At 45.8% G+C, this 9859-nt stretch overlaps 1 protein-coding gene across 1 annotated transcript in view; it reads right to left on the reverse strand.

Annotated features, from left to right (window-relative positions):
- TSHZ3 (teashirt zinc finger homeobox 3) overlaps window positions 1–8651 on the reverse strand; it is a 187341-nt gene extending 178690 nt beyond the window's left edge. Inside the window, exon 1 of the mRNA XM_089655258.1 lies at window positions 7883–8651. The gene's annotated coding sequence lies outside the window, so the exon portion shown is untranslated. The remainder of the gene's footprint in view (window positions 1–7882) is intronic.
- Window positions 8652–9859: the final 1208 nt, after the last annotated feature.

Here is a 9859-nt window from a genome sequence, read left to right on the forward strand (position 1 = left end):
CCATACCGCCCTAACCTGTCACTATACCGCCCTAACCTGTCACTATACCACCCTAACTTGCCACTATACCACCCTAACCTGCCACTATACCGCCCCAACCTGCCACCATACCGCCCTAACCTGCCACCATACCGCCCTAACCTGTCACCATACCGCCCTAACCTGCCACCATACCGCCGTAACTTGCCACTATACCGCCCCAACCTGCCACAATACCGCCCCAACCTGCCACTATACTGCCTTAACCTCCCACAATACCGCCCTAACCTGTCACCATACCGCCCTAACCTGCCACCATACCGCCCTAACCTGCCACTATACCGCCCTAACCTGTCACCATACCGCCCTAACCTGCCACCATACCGCCCTAACCTGCCACTATACCACCCTAACCTGCCACCATACCGCCGTAACTTGCCACCATACCGCCCTAACCTGTCACTATACCGCCCTAACCTGTCACTATACCGCCCTAAACTGTTACTATACCGCCCTAACCTGCCACCATACTGCCCAAACCTGCCACCATACTGCCGTAACTTGCCACCATACCGCCCTAACCTGCCACCATACTACCCTAACCTGTCACTATACCGTCCTAACCTGTCACTATACCGCCCTAACCTGTCACTATACTGCCCTAACCTGTCACTATACCGCCCTAAACTGTCACTATACCGCCCTAACCTGTCACTATACTGCCTTAACCTGCCACCATACCGCCCTAACCTGTCACTATACTGCCCTAACCTGTCACTATACTGCCCTAACCTGTCACTATACCGCCCTAACCTGTCACTATACTGCCTTAACCTGCCACCATACCGCCCTAACCTGCCACCATACCGCCCTAACCTGCCACTATACTGCCCTAACCTGCCACAATACCGCCCTACCTGACACTATACCGCCCTAACCTGACACCATACTGCCCTAACCTGCCACCATACTGCCCTAACCTGACCTGACACTATATTGCCCTAACCTGCCACCATACCGCCCTAACCTGTCAATATACCGTCCTAACCTGCCACCATACCACCCTAACCTGCCACTATATTGCCCTTACCTGCCACCATACCATAATAACCTGCCACCACACCGCCCTAACCTGCCACCATACTGCCCTAACCTGCCATTATACTGTCCTAACCTGCCACCATACTGTCCTACCCTGCCACAATACTGCCCAAACCTGTCACTATACACTAACCTGCCACTATAAAGCCCTAACCTGCCACCATACTGCCCTAACCTGCCACCATATAGCCCTGACCTGCCATTATACTGCCCAAACCTGCCACCATATTGCCTTGACCTGCCATTATACTACCCTAACCTGCCACCATATTGCCTTGACCTGCCACTATACTGGCCTAACCTGTTACTCTACTACCCTAACTTGTCACTATACTGGCCTAACCTGTCACTATACCACCCTAATCAGATACTTTAGCACCCTTAGCTGACACTATACAGCTCTCAGTTATGTGTTGTGTGAAGATGGGGAGCTCTGCTGCCTGTGCCCAGGCTGTGTGCAGTGCAGGGATGGAGAAGGAGCTGTGCTCTGTCCTTTGCCCTGTCAGCAGTGACCCCTGTTCTCTTCCCTGCCAGCAGTGACCCTGTCCTCTGCCCTGCCAGCAGTGACCCTGTCCTCTGCCCTGCCAGCAGTGACCCTTGTTCTCTGCCCTGCCAGCAGTGACCCCGTTCTCTGCCCTGCCAGCAGTGACCCCTGTTCTCTGCCCTGCCAGCAGTGACCCCTGTTTTCTGCCCTGCCAGCAGTGACTCCTGTCCTCTGCCCTGCCAGCAGTGACCCCTGTTCTCTGCCCTGCCAGCAGTGACCCCTGTTCTCTGCCCTGCCAGCAGTGACCCCTGTCCTCTGCCCTGCCAGCAGTGACCCTGTCCTCTGCCCTGCCAGCAGTGACCCTTGTTCTCTGCCCTGCCAGCAGTGACCCCGTTCTCTGCCCTGCCAGCAGTGACCCTTGTTCTCTGCCCTGCCAGCAGTGACTCCTGTTCTCTGCCCTGCCAGCAGTGACCCCTGTCCTCTGCCCTGCCAGCAGTGACCCCTGTTTTCTGCCCTGCCAGCAGTGACTCCTGTCCTCTGCCCTGCCAGCAGTGACCCCTGTTCTCTGCCCTGCCAGCAGTGACCCCTGTTCTCTGCCCTGCCAGCAGTGACCCCTGTCCTCTGCCCTGCCAGCAGTGACCCCTGTTCTCTGCCCTGCCAGCAGTGACCCCTGTTCTCTGCCCTGCCAGCAGTAACCCCTGTCTTCTGCCCTGCCAGCAGTTACCCCCTGTCCTGTTGACCTCCCATCCTCTACCTCCCTGACATTTCTTTAATGCACCCCCACATTGGACAGGCTAGACCTAGCCCTGAACATATGGCCAGTTCCAATCAAGAAACAGAATATCTAGGGAAGCATGTGTCCAGGTAAAACCTGGCCTACCAATCCCAAAAGAAAAACTGAATTTCCAAGGCAATGATTACTATTAAGCCCCACAATAAGGTTGCTGCCGTTGAAGGGGGGGGGGGGGGTCTGCTCAGTGCAAAAAGAAAAATTAACACTTTTTTAGAACAGCGCGCATTTTTATGTTAGGTTCTGGGTAGCTTTAGGTTCTAGCTCAGATCTATGTAAATACAGGTATTAATGAAAAAAATGTGACCCACAGCTAGTCAGATTGGGTGACAATCTTTTGGGTGGGCACCAGCAGATGGCACCAAACACCTCTGCTCGACCAGTTGTGGCGAAACAGCAGTTGGTGGTGTTCAGTGTTTTCGCAGGTGTTCGGTCACACCATAGTTAAACGCATGCACGTTCAAACATTCCGAGTGCGCATGTTTACCTAAATATCTGCATATATAAGTCTTTTCTGAAGACAGACCGCCTTTTAATAACTACAGCGAGCATTACTGTCTTCAAAAGGTCCATCCATGCACATATTAGTTCTGCTATCATCGTGATTAATGCAAAAGATACAAATCTTTTTTTTTTTTTTTTTTAGCCATGTGACTGCTATTTTCAAATTTCATTTAAAATTACTGTCACTTTTTGACGATAAGGATCTCTATTCTTGGTAAAATGAGCCGTATGTAGTCAGATACAAAATACCAAAGAAATGTGTCTTTTTAGGAAACCCACCAAAGGCCACAAATAGGCGTAAAATTGTCAAAATGATTTTCCATGATGCTGCCAAATATTTGCCATTTTTTATAATTTAATTGATTTTTTTATCAGTTGCGGTCAACTTCTTTTTTTTTTATTAATTGAATCCTTAAAATTAATTTTAGTTCTTGGAAAACCCTTGGAATTTATAAGAAGTCAGTAGGAAGTTTGGTCCTTTTTTTACCAGAAAGGAACCCTTGAAATTAATTTCAGCTCTTGGGGAACTCCTGAAATTCATAAGGAGTCAGTATGAAGTTTGTTCCTTTTTTTTTTTACCAGAAAGGGACCCTTGTAATTAATTTCAGCTCTTGGGGAACCCTCGGAATTCATAAGAAGTCAGTAGGAAGTTTGGTCCTTTTTTTACCAGTAAGGAACCCTTGAAATTAATTTTAAGTGTTGGGGAATCCCTGGAATTCATAAGGAGTTTGCAGGAAGATTGTTCCTTATTTTAACAAAAGGAACCCTTGAAATTTATTTTAAGTCTTGGGGAACCCCCGGAATTCACTAGGAGTCAGTAGGAAGATTGATCCTTCTTTTACCTAGAAAGGAACCCTTGTAACTAATTTGAGGTCTTGGGAAACCCCTGAAATTCATAAGGTGTCAGTAGGAAGATTGTACCATTTTTACCCAAAAGGAACCCTTGAAATTAATTTCAGGTCTTGGGTAGCCTCTGGAATTCATAAGGAGTCAGTAGGAAGATTGTTCCTAATTTTAACAAAAAAGGAACCCTTGAAATTAATTTTAAGTCTTGGGGAACCACCAGAATTTGTAAGGAATAAGTGGGAAAATTGTTCCTTTTTTTCCCCCCAAAAGGAATCCTTGAAATTAATTTTAAGCCTTGGGGAACCACCAGAATTCGTAAGGAATAAGTGGGAAGATTGTTCCTTTTTTTTTCCCCCAAAAGGAATCCTTGAAATTAATTTCAGGTCTTAGGAAACCCCTGGAATTCATAAGAAGTCGGTAGGAAGATTGCCATCTTTAGAAACAGATAAAAAAAGATAATTGGTGTCATGCTCCATGGCTTTGCCGAGTGGCCTTGGTCCTGGAACTATGCAGGTACCATTAAATGGGAAGTCAATCGGCCACAGCTCAAGGAACCCCTACCAACCTCTGGAGGAACTCTAGTTGTGAATGGCTGATGTAGACTAATCAAAAATTAGGAACATTTTTAGGAGAGATTAAGAAAAATGTTACAAAAAATGCAACATGTATGGTGTCACTGGCTTTTTTCTTTTTGCAATTGTTTCAATACCATAAAGGTATCAAATCATGGATCGTGAGGATAGTTGGGATGAAGGTCTGTTCCCTTTTATCCATAGAAAAGGTGAACCTGGTCTTGCAGAGATTTTCCAGGGTGTGTTGCAAATTCTCTGAAAGCAATCTGGAGCAATTCTGATGTACCATCCCTAACCTCCCTCCAGTTAACTCCTACAAGGCCTGATCATCACATGTGATGCCTAAATCTATCGTATTGCTGCCAACTGTCGGGCCACATATGCCTGCCCTAAGTGCACTGCCACTGTCTCTTAGTAAGCAGGCAGACATAGGAGCTGTCACTTTAAATGCTCCTGTTCCTAACAGCATGGACTGTCACTTGCATTCCTGGGCTTGCAGACACAGGCTGTCACTAAGAGCATGCAGCTACGAGGACTGTCACTTTAACTGTTTGTGCTTCCAACAGCAGGGCTGTCACTCGCATTTCTAAGCCAGCTGTAGCCCATACTGATGCGGTGGACTGTCACTCAACCTGTCTGCTTTTGTAGAATCATGCAGAGCAAAGGACTGTCACTTTAACATAGGGTCTGTCACATCACAAGGGGACCGTCTGCCCCACCGGGGCAATGCCCTACCGCCACCAACAGGTTCATGCAACAAAAGCGCAAAGTGCATTTATTTTCTTTCCATGATGTGGCAACATTGACATCAAATCTGATCACCATTAATGTTCCTCGGCATCTTCGCGATATCAAAATGTTCATCCCGTAGCACCATCCATTTCACGCTCATTTTTGCTGCTCAATCATCGCCGGTTTCCTATCGTTAAGTTCTTCCCACGCAAGCGGACCTACGACACAGCTACTCTGCCTGACACGAGCGATAAATGATTGTCTACGTTTATATTTACCCGTACCATTTTGTTCTTTTTTTTTTTTTTTTACATTTATTGCATTTTGCAAAGTCCTTGGTGACAAAAGCCCCGTAAAAATGCTATTAGCACGGATAAAAGTGATTGAAAACAACTGCCGGCAAGGGAAAGAAATTCCCAAAAGGTTGGAAAATCATTTTGACTGTTGTTTCCTGTTGCGGTCGGTGGTTGTTTCTCGATTGGATTCTTAAAATTGTGAAAATTTGGCAAAATTTGTCGCTCGCTGGCCTGTGCAGGAACTCTCGAGAATACTACAAGGGCGGATTCTGTAGTAGTGATTGGAGCAAGCTATAGAAAATGTGAGAGCCAAGATGACCCAGACCAACCCTTCCTAAGATCTGGGATGGGACAGTAGTGTCTAAATAAAAACACTACAGAGACACTACTGGTTGCAAGAAGCCGAGGAATAGGTATTGCACACATGGAGGCTCATTAAAAAAGGTCAAGAGCATAGTACCATGAGCGGTAACCTCTAGTAACCAATCAACAATTAGCTTTTGCTACTCTGATGAAATGGGATATGTAGCTAGGGGTTATTGCGTGTTGCGTTGTCATCCTCTTTGTACGGCCTTGTTAGGTCACCATGATAGGCATGTGTGGGTGCCAGTCACTTTAACCAGAGCTGCAACAGACAAAAGCCTCTGGCAATCTGTGGGAACCACAAGTCCCAGCAAGCCCTCATGGCTCCCCAGGCAGCTGGAGCTGCCTGTGGCTTTAGCTGTTATCTATCCAACGTCTAACAAAACACAATGGCTCATTAACTTTATATAAGACAGATCACACATTTGCAACCGAGGATACAGAAAGCAAAAGCATGCAGCTTGTTTACACTTGACATCAATGAAAAGGGGCAAGTACACATGGGATTGTGAATCGGAATCATTGTTCTGTAGGATGGTGAGTGCATAAACATGCACTCCCATGTCGGTCAAGCACACATGTTTATGCACTGAGCAGACATCCCCCCAGGGGCAATCTTAAAGGAAACAATAGCAATCATCTAGGAAAACACAACCTGGGCCGTTCATTCTTCTTCCAGGATTGGGCGGCCAAGATTGAATGGTGCGAAATGCAGATGTTGGTGTTTACAGGCATTTTCGGGGAATGGGCCAACCACGTAAAGGAAAGTAATTATTGCCCATCTGCCATTTACAACAGCAGCAAACTACTCAGCAAAAGGCACATTACCAAGCAGTGCTGTGTTCCCCATCATGTGGGTACTAGATGACCCATAATTTGGCAGTAACCGACGTAAAGGCCAAGAGATGGGATTGTGCTAAGGGATGACGGTCTTCTTGTTTTCAGAGCCACTGGGGTCAGCACAGGCCACTGAGAATGGACAGTAGCTCACACAAACTGACTTAATGACCCTATATCAAGCCTAAGCTATGGATCTTTTAAAATATTTTAAACCATGGCTCCAACTGAAAGACATTTTATGGCATTTATCAATCCTAAAACTCATTCTCTATTGGGAAGATAAACCAGGGTGAAGGTTTTGAAGACACACAAGACCCAACTCTGCCTTTCACAACTCTTACTTTGCTTAATTTCAGAACATGGTGGGTTTGCATAGTTCCAAAAAAGGGTTTGAAGACACACAAGACCCAACTTTGCCTTTCACAACTCTTACTGTGCTTAATTTCAGAACATGGTGGGTTTGCATAGTTCCACAAAAGGGTTTGAAGACACACAAGACCCAACTTTGCCTTTCACAACTCTTACTTTGCTTAATTTCAGAACATGGTGGGTTTGCATAGTTCCACAAAAGGGTTTGAAGACACACAAGACCCAACTTTGCCTTTCACAACTCTTACTGTGCTTAATTTCAGAGCATGGTGGGTTTGCGTCGTTCCAAAAAAGGGTTTGAAGACACACAAGACCCAACTTTGCCTTTCACAACTCTTACTTTGCCTGATTGCAGTGCTTGGTGGGTTGCGTAGTTCCACAACAGATGGTGGACTCGTCATTCCACAGCTTTCTATTGCATGCTGTTAGTCATAACTCTACAACTTGATGGCTTGCTTACTGCCAAGGTAAGCCTGGGATTTGCAGTTCTTCAGCTCACAACTTTATTCCAATATAATGCTGAACTTTTTTAGTTTCAACCTTCAAGCACAGTCTTTGGACACGTATCTCCACAGTAGCTAAAGACCTACTACAGCCTGCTCCAGCCTGGCTCCTTTAACCCCTGTCCTCTGCTTGAACTCTTGCAGTGGGTCAAAGCAGCCTCTGCAACAACTTCCCAGCATAGTCACGCCTTGTCTTTTTTTTTTTTTTTTAAGGAGTGAAGTTCAGGCCACTTGCACTGCACAGCTTGTATAAGACCTACCACACACAGACACTTTACCCAGCCTGCCCCCTACTGTACTCCATCTGACCCCTCACTACCCCCAACCCCTCCAACACCCCCCAAATTCCATTTCTGATATTCACCAAGGCAAACTCAGACTAACACAACCAGAATAGTGACCCTTCTTTCTTTTTTTGGTATAGGCAGCATAAAAAGGGTTAAGGATAAAGGGAAAGGTGGTGGGAGGGAGGGGGGGTGGTAGGGTTTGAGAAATGTACTTACAAAAAATAAATTGTGCTCTTGTCCTTTGGAAGGTGGGGGGTAGAATCTCCAGAATCAACACATGATTGACAGGCAACGCACACCTTGCTTCCAGTCTCAAAGAGCAAAGGCTCCCCCTTGGCTCAATGGGCGAGCGCCATGCCAGTTGGCTCCTTGTTGGGCGTCGAATGGGTCTCAGTCGGCCAAAAAAAAAAAAAAAAAAGATCTTTACATTTGGTTCTGGTGTTCTTGTCCAATCAGACCCTCCAGCATCTGGACCAGGAAAGGATACTTGGTTGCACCAGAACCTGACAATGTCCCAGTTTTTTTTTTCTTTGATGTCCAAGATCAGATGACTCCCAGATGCTACCTTTTAACTCAATATCTGGATGACTTTAAAGTCCATGCTCAGCACAAGGGAACCCCAGCAGAAGCCACAACTGCCAATCGATAGGCTTGGAGCTCGATTAGGCATTCCTGGCTGTATTCCTGACTTAAAGGATGGAGCAGTCCCTCCTAAAAATACTGTGTCTCAATGCTTTTTTTTTTCTGAGCCTGGATCCCTTTGCTATTGCCAAACACCTACTCGCCTGCCAAATGCACTTTTTTTTTTCCTCCCTCTCTCTCTCTCTCTCCCCCTTCCTTTTGTGTGGCTAACACATATTGCATGACAGCTACAGCAAATCAGAGTGTCTCTTGCAAATCCCAATGTGCTTGCAGTACTTTCAAGATCTGTGGAGCTGAGGGCTGCATTTACTTTCAGTTTGCAGGCAAAAGGGATAGCCAAAGAAAGGAAGAAAAAAAAAAAGAAAAAAAAAAAGGATCTCTCTTACTAGATCAAAAATCCTCCTACCACCCCCATTCTTCAGGAACTGGGATATTTCCAGAAATCTTCAGCAATCTGCACATGGTCTCTCCACATCCTGAACCCTGGAGGAGGAAAAAAAAAAAATATCACAAGATGATAGCTTTGTCCAAAGCAACTTGCAACCAGGAGACTTTTTTTTTTTGCTTCTGCTGTCAAGACTTTGAAGTTGCAAAAAAAAAAAAAAAAAAAATTTAGATATTTGCTTTTGTGAGCTGCTGCTTGAATCTTCTTATCTGCTGCCAAAAACAATAGTTCAGAGGCTGAGGAAATGGGGGATTTAAAAGCAGAAAAAAAAATGCTAAAAAAAAAAAAATAGCAGTCTGCAATTGCAAGAGGATGGTGAGATGATGGTAAGAGCCTTCTTGTCTGCTTGGTGCTGGATGCCAGGGGGTGAGAAGTGGGTACCAGCTGGGTGATGTGCACAGGAGATGGTGCACCCTGGTCCACTGTGCTTGTCAGATTAGCTGATTTTCTAAGAATCAGGGTTTTTTTTGCAGTCTAACCTCTTTTTTTTTTTTTTTTGCCTCCCTCTCTCATTGCCTCCTCTCTCTCCTCTCTCTCCCTCTCTCTCTCTCTTCTCCTATCTTGTTCTTTGGCATTGCTGGCTGCTAGATCCGCCCTTACATCTGTCTGTCTTTTACCATTGGCTATCCATCACTGTCACCCTGCTTGCAGCACACATCACACACACACACACACACACACACACACACACACACACACACACACACACACTGCCACTCCAGGGAGGGGGGGGGGCACAGCTCATCTAACCCAGCTTCTGTCTATGATGCCCACCAACCTGGCTTTACCCACAAATTAGCTCCTCATTGCACAATAGAGACACATAACACCACCACCACCCAGTCTTCTAATTCAGCCACATGTATAATAAATCACCCAGCATCTACCCCCAAATTCTGTTTTTTTTTTGTTTTTTGTTTTTTCATTATTTACCTTCCACAATCCTAAAAAAGACCCCTCCCCCCATTTTTATTTCTTTTCTTCTACAACTCCCAATAAACTTCTAAATTCCTTTTCATGATTAATTGTTCCACTTTCCCTGGCTTGCAGCAAGAGGATCCCTCTTCCTTAAAAAGTTTGCTAAACTCCATTACAGGCTATAGAAT

The sequence above is a fragment of the Staurois parvus genome, unplaced genomic scaffold, assembly GCF_062004578.1.
Source record: "Staurois parvus isolate SC_StPar_1 unplaced genomic scaffold, SC_StPar_1.0 ptg000830l, whole genome shotgun sequence".
Classification (NCBI taxonomy): Eukaryota; Metazoa; Chordata; class Amphibia; order Anura; family Ranidae; genus Staurois; species Staurois parvus.